Source organism: Nuphar pumila, chromosome 9 (genome assembly GCF_984573655.1).
Source record: "Nuphar pumila chromosome 9, dmNupPumi1.hap1.1, whole genome shotgun sequence".
Lineage (NCBI taxonomy): Eukaryota > Viridiplantae > Streptophyta > Magnoliopsida > Nymphaeales > Nymphaeaceae > Nuphar > Nuphar pumila.
In genome coordinates this window covers 81100226-81110080 of record NC_143257.1, presented here as the reverse complement: position 1 = coordinate 81110080, position 9855 = coordinate 81100226, and the positions used below count along the sequence as shown (strand labels likewise).

Sequence of the window (9855 nt, the reverse complement as noted above, 5' to 3'; positions counted from 1 at the left end):
GCACCAGTGCGGCAATTTATGCACGCATTGGCGGTAGCTAGGAAGGGGCGACCGAGAATAATAGGAGTCTGCTGTGGACTATCAACTCCCTGCATATCTAATATCACGAAGTCGACAGGGAAATAACAATCTTCCACCTTGACTAAAACATCTTCAAGTATCCCTCTTGGGATCTTGATAGATCTATCTGCGAGCTGAAGAGTCATAGGTATAGGTTTCATCTCTTTCAATCCAAATTGGTCATAAAAGAAACCCGGCAAGATGTTAACACTTGCCCCAAGGTCGAGCAATGCATGCCCAACAGTGATGTTTCCTATGACGCAAGAGATGATAGGAGTCCTTGGGTCCTTGAGCTTAGGTGGGGTTTGATGTTGCAATACTGCGCTCACCTGCCCGGTTAAATAAATCTTTTTCTGCACATGGGACTTCGACTTCCTTTTCTGCGTACAAAGTTCTTTGAGGAACTTTGCATATGCAGGGACTTGTTGAATAGCATCTAGTAATGGGAGGTTTATCTGAACGTGCTTGAATATCTCAAGCATCTCTTGCATGTTCACTTCGGACTTACCTAATGTTCTCGGCCTTTCTAACGCCTCAGGAAAGGGGGCTTTGGGAATGTAGGATGGTGAAGGCTCAGATGGAAGAACCTTCTCGCTTTCCTGAGGTAATTTATTAGGGACAGACTGCTTTTCACTTATGTTCTCTCTTTCTTCTGCAGTCTTCCTCGCTTGGTACTGCTTCCCACTCCTAAGGGTTACTGCTTGAGCTTGCTCTTTATGTGAATCAGTCATATGCAAGCTACGCATGGGTTCCTTTCCCTTAGGGTTGACAATAGGCTGGCTAGGTAATGTCCCCTCACTTCGCCTGCTGAGTGCTTCGGCAAGCTGCCCCATTTGAGTCTCTAATTTTGCAATAGACTGGGTATGTGAGCTCAAAGCTTGCAAAATCTTATCCTCAAAAGATTGACTATGCAAAGGCTCATGAGATTGGGGTTGAGTATAAACAGGTTGGACTGGGGGATAACTGGATCTTTGAAATCCAGGCGCATAACCGCCTTGACTTGGTTGACTATGGGAAGGGTTGGGGGGTTGGATTTGTGAGTTGCGCCATGAGAAATTGGGATGATTTCGCCAGCCCGGGTTATAAGTGTTGGAAAATGGATTAGGTACGGGCCTAGCGAAGTTTTGAGCCATCTGAGCTTGCTCTTGGACAAACTCAGGATATTGTGGCGCAACTGGGCACTCGAAGACATGGTGTGCAGGACTCGCACACAACGCGCACACCTGCATGGCAGGGGAGGGACCCAACAAAAACTGATCTAATTTCTGGGATAGTTGGTCTACCTTGTTGCTCAACTCAAGGTTCATCCCTAACTCGAAAATACATGCCTTCTTAATGCTATCTTGTGCAGGTGCAACCCTATCAAACCGTGAGGTTGTCGCATGGTGCATCGAATTCTCACTCAATGTCTCAAACAGTGACCATGCTTCATCCTCACTTTTGAGCATAAATGTGCCCCCACACGCGGCATCCACCATTTGACGGTTCTTCTCAGTAAGACCGTCATAAAAATATTGCACCAGTTGCCAGCGAGGCACCTGGTGGTGGGGACACTTGCGGAGAAGATCTTTCAATCTCTCCCATGACTCATGAAACTGTTCTCCCTCAATTTGGGAAAAACTGGTTATCGCTTTACGAAACTGGTTCGTTTTACCAATTGGGAAATATTTTTTTAAAAATTCTCTTTGCATATGTTCCCAAGTGGTAATTCGAACAATATCTAATGATTTTAACCAACTCTTCGCTTTGTCCTTTAGAGAGAAGGGGAACAGGGTCAACCTCATCGCGTCATCTCCAAAGTTGATTCGCACTGTCGAGCAAATCTCTAAAAATTCATCTAGATGACGATATGGGTCTTCATTACTAAGGCCATAAAACGAGGGTAACATTTGGATCACACTGGCCTTTATCTCAAAATGGTTTGCTCCTACATCAGGTCTTGTGATGCAGGAGGCGGGAGTGTAAGTGTTGGGCATGAAATACTCCCTCAGAGGACAAGTAATCTGCTGATTCTCAGCCATGGTTGCAGATCTCTGGGCTCTCCTAATAAGGGACTCGGGGTCCTCAATCGGCTCTACCAGCTCAGGGTCAAGTGAGCGTCGCCCTTGCATACACCTCGTAGTAGACCGGTGTAGCTCACGTCCTAACTTTGGATTTTCTACCTAACTAACTCACTAAGCGGCCAAACCACGCAAACCACAAAGCGAGTAAACTAAAAACAACAAAAACTAAACAAACACCACGCAGTTACACATAACAGAGATTATGCAAAGAAATATAAAATCTATGTGTACGGTACCAATCGTACACAGTCACCTCTAAGGGAATCCTAATAGGTGGGCTGTGCAGAAAAGTAAGCTCTTCTCTAAAATATGCACATACGTGGTTCTAAACCTAAATGCAAAGCAAACACTAGGCAATAAAGTGAATACTAATATTACGCCGTTCCCCGGCAACGGCGCCAAAAATTTGATGTCTTCTTTTAAATCATTGTAATTTTGAAAAGATTTTTATATGAAAAACATGTGAAAACCAGACATCAAATAATAAAAACCGGTTCTCACTAGTGGATGAGACCGGGTCGAACTCAGGGAACAAAAATATATCGTATTCAAGTACACAATTCTAAACTATTCTTTATTGCCAAATTATTGAAATGTAAAAATGTTCAGAAAAGGTAAAAACAACTAACTATTACAACAAATGAATACCCTTCGCAGAGGGCGTAAAGTGCAATATTTACAAACCCAATTAAATTCCTAAATCTAAACTAAAAAGTAAAAATTCTTCTATTCTTGCACTTCGTGTGTCGTGTAGTCACTTTCACTCCACTTCGGTGCGATCCTGCACAAGTCAAAATGACACGAGCAGTACAAGAGAAAGAAATAGAAAATATACTAAACAGAACATACTGAGTAAATGCTAAAAATTATGAAAGAATTCTAATTGACAAGTAAAGCTCTATTAATTTTGAATTATTTCAAGTCAATTAAGTAGTCTATTTGCAAGATGTTGAATCAAGCACATGCTAACAAATCAAATGCTACTAATCTAAATTGCCAACACTAATATAATGATCTAATACTAAACACCTAAGTAACTATATGCTAACTATTTACAACTCACTAATTTGATGGTAATTATTTCAATTAACTAACAGCTTAACTAGTTACCTAACTAACATCTAAAATTACTACTCAAAACAATACAAATCAGTGAAAATCAGTAACCGCAGTAGTTAAAGATCAACAATCAATGAATTACATTGACTCAATCAACTGAAAATCACACCAGAAATCCAATTTATTCTAGAAAATAGTAACATTGATAGAAATATTAGCTCAACACTTAACTGGATCCATGTATCCGGTTTAACTGATCCACAACATAACCGATATCCGAATGATCAAATTCTTTCCAAAAACTGATGAAAATCAATCAAATGCAATGATAATCCTTCACACAACCAACTTCTGTTGTAGAACACACCAGAATGCCATTACACTGTGACTATGAAGTGACGATCAACTTTGAGGTGCTACTCTAGCAGATTGGAGCAGATTCGGACCTCAATCACATGAATTCCGGCGGATGAAAAAGCATCTTCTGTGAACCAAATCAGACATTGGCTTTCACAGAAATGAATAGCCCGATGTTACCGATAATCAATCGATTGAAATCATCTATTCAATCCAGAAATCAAACAATCCAACCATTCCACAGTGAAACAGATTTTCACAGTGAAGAGAAAAAAAATTCTGGCAAAGCAGAGTGGATTCCGGCAGAGATTCAGCCGATTACTGAAATTACTTTGATCAGTAATCCGATATTCTCAATTTGAAGATCAACAATGTAAATCAGGAATCACTTGGAGATATTTGATCCAGACATCTAATCGTTCACACTTAAATAATCAAGCACCGGAAAACTCATTCAAGCTGGACTTCATTTGCCGGAAATCAGATTTCAATTAATACGATCAACAGAATTTTGAACTCAATTCATCTACTTCTGATATTGATTCAAATAATCAATATACAGAAATTCCTTCAGCAGATTCCGATCAAGATTTTTGATCAAGAATTAATGCAAGCATTTACTACAATTATTCTCAGAACAAATATTCCGACAGATCTCTGTTGATCACCGGAAATCTTTTGCAGATATTATTTTTTTTTCTTTTTATGTCTTTCCTTTTTTTATCTTTTCCACATTAAAATTCAGACATTATGAAAATTAAAATTCAGAAAGAAGAAGAAGAAGAAGAAGAAGAAGAAGTAGACTCAGCACTCACCGTGAACCTGAGGGGTTTGGGGAAAGAAGCTGGCCTCCACCGTCAACGCCATCGCCGTTGAAGAAGCACCTCCACCGGAAACAGGGAAGAAGAGAAAATCAAGGGAGAAGGAGAAGAAGGAGGTAAGCAAACAAGGTGGAGGGAAAAGAGGGGTTAGGAGAAGAGGGCTCTGGCGCAAAAGATGAAGACGGGGAAAATTTTCCCTTCCGTTGGGTTTTTAACATCAAGCAAACCGGTTTGAACCGGTTTGCTACTGTTTGTTTTTTCAATTTTAAAAAAATTCCAAACCGGTTCAACCGGTTTGCAACAGATTTATTTTCAAAACACTCAAACCGTGAAACCGAGTTTGTTTTATTATTCTCAAAAAAATCTAAAAACTGTTTTACAGAATTTTATTTGCTAAAAACCTCAAAACTCAACTAAACTAAAGACTACTTCTTAAAAATATTTACACTAAACCTCATTTCAACTTATTTTATAATTTTTTATTATTATTATTTTTTTTTTTTTAAAAAACTAACTAACTAGATTCTCAACTCTAATTTTTATTTTTATTTTTAGGAACTCACAATGACAAACATTAAAATATTCATTAAATTGCAAAATAACACTAATTTTCAAGCATTTTCTCTTTTTAAATCATTTTAGCACATTTACTCAAAAACTAACATAAAATTGGGTTTTTGAAACATTATTTCATAAAATCATGCATATTTAAATGTTAATAAACCCTAAATTATATGCATGATCACAATGCTCAGGTATCTGCCTCGAAACCAGATAGTTCACAATATCTGCAAACCAGGGTAACTGCGATGTACTGATTGACATGATCTGCTCGTCGGGGAAAGAATCATTGATCGGCCTCTGTTCCTGCGTGGTCTCCACGATCAGTCTGGAAAGATGGTTTGCTACTACATTTTTGCTTCCCTTCTTATCTCGAATCTCGAGATCAAACTCCGGTAGTAGTAGGACCCAACGAATCAATCTCGGTTTGGTGTCTTTCTTATTCAACAAATATTTCAATGCAGAATGGTCAGAATAGACAACCACCTTCGAACCGAGTAAATAGGACCTGAATTTATCAAATGCAAAAACTACCGCAAGTAGCTCCTTCTCTGTCGTAGTATAATTCATCTGGGCATCAGACAGAGTTCTACTCGCATAGTAGATCACATAGGGTTTCCTATCAATGCGTTGTCCTAAAATGGCCCCCATAGCGTAATCAGATGCATCGCACATAATCTCAAATGGAAGAGTCCAATCTGGAGGTCTCAAAATAGGTGCAGTAATCAAGGCCTCTTTGAGAATCTCAAAGGCCTTCATACAATCCTCACCGAAAACAAAGGGCTGGTCTTTCTCCAATAAAGTGCAGAGCGGTTGCGAGATTTTGCTGAAATCTTTTATGAACCGCTTGTAAAATCCCGCATGCCCTAAAAATGATCGAATCTGCCTCACAGAGGTGGGTGGAGTCAAACGAGAAATGTATTCCACCTTCGCTCTGTCAACCTCAATACCACGCTTAGACACAATGTGTCCAAGCACAATCCCCTCCTGGACCATAAAATGGCTCTTTTCCCAACTCAGGACGAGATTGGTCTCCGCACACCTACTCAGTACTCGAGTAAGTTTTTGGAGGCAATCTTCAAAAGAAGAGCCATGCACAGAAAAGTCGTCCATAAAAACTTCCATCACATCATCAATCATGTCCGAGAAGATAGCAAGCATGCACCTCTGAAAAGTAGTCGGGGCATTACAGAGCCCAAACGGCATACGTCTAAATGCGAAGGTGCCATAAGGACATGTAAACGTGGTCTTCTCCTGGTCGTCAGGATGAACAGCTACCTGATTGTATTCTGAATATCCATCTAGAAAGCAGTAGTAGCTCTGTCCTGCGAGTCTCTCTAAGATCTGATCAATGAATGGCAATGGGAAAGATCAGACTCACCACATTCAGCTTCCTATAATCGATGCAGACTCGCCATCCTGTAGTGGTCCTCATCGGAATTCTCTCACCCTTCTCGTTCTCAACCACAGTGAGTCCTGACTTCTTCGACACAACCTGAATCGGACTGACCCACTGGCTATCAGAAATAGGGTAAATGATTCCGGCATCCAACCACTTCACCACCTCTTTCTTCACCACTTCCTTCATGTTGGGATTTAGCCTTCTCTGCATATCCCTAAATGGCTTGACTTCCTCATCACAATGGATTCTATGCATGCAGAATGAAGGATCAATCCCCTTCAGATCAGCAACTCCCCAGCCAATCGCTGCCTTGTGCTCTCGAAGAATAGTTAGCAGTCTCTGTTCCTGCTCCTCAGTGAGCAAGGACGAGATGATCACAGGCAGAGTCTCATCATCTCTGAGATAAGCATACTTGAGTGAATCCGGTAAGGGTTTCAACTCGAGTTTCGGAGGTGACTCGATCGACGATTTGGCAGGGGTCTCCGCAAGTGGTGGAAGAGGCTCCCTGACTGCTCACCAAGGTGGTCTCTCTGACAACACCCTAGACACATCTACACTCTCTACACTACTATTCTTCTCTATATGGTACATATCTAAAGAATCCTCAGTAATGTACAACTCGGGCTGCTCCTCCACTAACTCATGTGCAATATCTACATGAAAGCAGTCCATGTCTCCTGCTGGTCCCATCGCGGCATTGAAAATATTCAGCTTGACCTTTCGATTGCCGAATGAGAGATCCATGGCTCCGGTTCTGCAGTTGATACACGCATTGGCAGTTGCCAAGAATGGTCTGCCTAAAATAATCGAAGTCTGGTGCTGGCTATCCACTCCTTCCATATCAAGAATAATGAAATCGACTGAAAAATAAAAGTCATCCACCTTAACTAGCACGTCCTCCAAGACACCTCTCGGTACCTTGACGGAACGATCTGCCAGCTGCAGTGTAATCGGAGTCGCTCTCATCTCTCTTAGTCCGAAAGAATCAAAGAAATATCCTGGCAAAATGTTCACGCTTGCTCCAAGATCGAGCAATGCGCATTCTATCCGGATGTTCCCTATAGTACACGCAATGATAGGGGCTCCAGGGTCCTTGAGCTTTGGTGGTGTCTGATGCTGAAGTACTGAACTCACCTGCTCAGTCAGATGGACCCTGTTAGGAACTCGCTCTCTAGATTTCCTCTTCTGCGTACATAGCTCCTTCAGGAATTTGGCGTATGCCTGCACCTGCTAAATCGCATCAAGCAAAGGTAGGTTGATCTGCACATGCTTAAATATATCAAGCATGTCCTGGATCTTCGCACCTTGCTTTCCTCTAAACCCGGGAGACTCTAATGCTTTGGGATAGGGTGGTGGGGGAATATACTCTGCTGGCTCCTCCTCTTTGTGAGAAGGCTCACTCCTATCCTTCTTCTTCTCTGAGGATGAAGATAAAGATGATGATGAAGATGATGATGGGGATGATGGTTGAGCCGACGTAGGTGAAACAATGGTCTCTGGCTCCTCTATCCTCTCTCTACTCTCTCGCTCTCTGCTCTCGACGTAATACTCACGTCCACTCCTTAAGGCCATAACTGATTTAGCCTGCTGCTGTGTCTCAGTATGAAATAGGCCTCCAGTCATCTGGTCCTTACCCTTCGGGTTCATGACAACCTGACTCGGCAATGTACCCTCGGGTCTCCTACTAATAGCCTCAGCTAACTGTCCTATTTGCGATTCTAACTTCGCAATGGATTGCGTATGCGAGCTCAAAATCTGGCTACACTTCTCGAAGGCGTTCTGATTAGAGGTTTTCACCTCTTGGAATGCCTGGAGAAGTCTCTCCTCAAAAGATGTCTGCGGGGTAGACTCCTGCTGAATCGGGGGAGGAACTGAAGAAGAAGAAGACTGAGAATAGCTCGGTCTCTGGAATGGCTGAGTAAAAGATGGCTGCCGAACTGGCTGAGAGGAAGTAGGCATCTGTATGGAAGACTGTGGATTCTTCCATGAAAAATTGGGATGGTTACGCCAACCCGGATTATATGTCGATGAAAACGGATTATTCGGCGGTCTGACGTAACCCTGAGCTGCCTGAACTTGTTCTTGAACAAATTCAGGGTACTGAGCTGCCGAAGGGCACTCAGTGATCTCATGTGCCGGACTAGCACAAAGAGTACACACCTGCTATGTAGTGGATGGTCCTGAGAGAAGCTGGTCCAGCTTCTGAGCAATCATGTCTACCTTGCACTGTAGTGCAGTAGATGGACCAATCTCAAGAACACCAGCTTTCTTCTGAATGCTGGGTGTGGCTCTATCAGATTGAGAGCTCGAAGCATGGTGCAGCGAATTCTCGGCCAATGTATCAAATAGCCTCCATGCTTCGTCCTCACTCTTCAGCATGAATGTCCCTCCACATGAAGAGTCGATCATCTGACGATTCTTGTCAGACAATCCATCATAGAAGCTCTGCACCAGTTGCCATTTTGGCACCTGATGATGGGGACATTTCCTGAGGAGATCCTTCATTCTCTCCCAGGTCTCATGAAAGCGCTCACCATCTAGCTCTGAAAAGCTAGTGATGGCTCTACGATATTGGTTCGTACGACCAATGGGAAAATATTTCCGAAGAAACTCCTATTGCAATTGATCCCATGACTCTATTTCTACAGAATCTAAGGATTTTAGCCAATACTTGGCTTTGTCCTTCAATGAAAAGGGGAATAGAGTCAACCTTAAAGCATCATCATCGAAATTCTGTATCTTAACAGTAGAACAGATTTCGAGGAATTCATCTAAATGTCAGTAGGGATCCTCATGACTAAGGCCATAAAAGGAAGGAAGCATTTGAATAATGCTGGCCTTAATCTCATAATGCGGTGCTCCTACATCGGGTCTCCGAATGCAGGATGCCTGAACATAGTCTGTGGGAATGAAGTATTCCCGCAGAGGGCGTGAAAGAACTGGGGGTGGAGGATCCATGTCAGCCATTGTTGCCGAACTTCGATGAGAATGTAAAATTCTCTCTGGGTTGTCAACAAATGGGTGTAATGGGGTTCCTAGACCTCGCTGACCCTGCATACACTGGTACTAAGACCAGATGTAAGCAAACGACCTAACTCTAAATCTAAACTAACACAGGTACTAAAATGTAAATAAACAAATAACAGTAACTAAAAACAAACAGATATGCTATCTAGCTATGTCAGAATTCTATACTAAATAAATAAGTAACAAAGTAAACTATTCTAAAATGTTAAAACAAATAAATACAGGAAATCACAAACTATGTTTTTCTAAAACCCACCTGTCTAATCGCTCCTTGCAGAATGATAATTAAGTGAATCCTAAAAAGAACAATACGTGAATCCTATATTTACTAACTATGTTAATCCTATATTCACTTACTAATCCTACTAACTAAAAAGAAAACAACTAATTAACTAACTAAAACAAATTACTAAATTAAACTCTAAGAAATATAGTAATTAATTCGCCGTTCCCCGGCAACGACGCCAAAATTTGGTTGATTTTTTTGAAATGATCTTTTTAAAAC

General features: G+C 41.5%; 1 non-coding gene across 1 annotated transcript; it reads left to right on the top strand.

Moving 5' to 3' along the window:
- Positions 1 to 8790: 8790 nt before the first annotated feature.
- Positions 8791 to 8893, top strand: LOC149828654 (small nucleolar RNA R71). The gene has a single exon (XR_016434521.1). It is a non-coding gene; the product is annotated as a small nucleolar RNA R71 (small nucleolar RNA).
- The last annotated feature ends 962 nt before the right edge of the window (positions 8894 to 9855 follow it).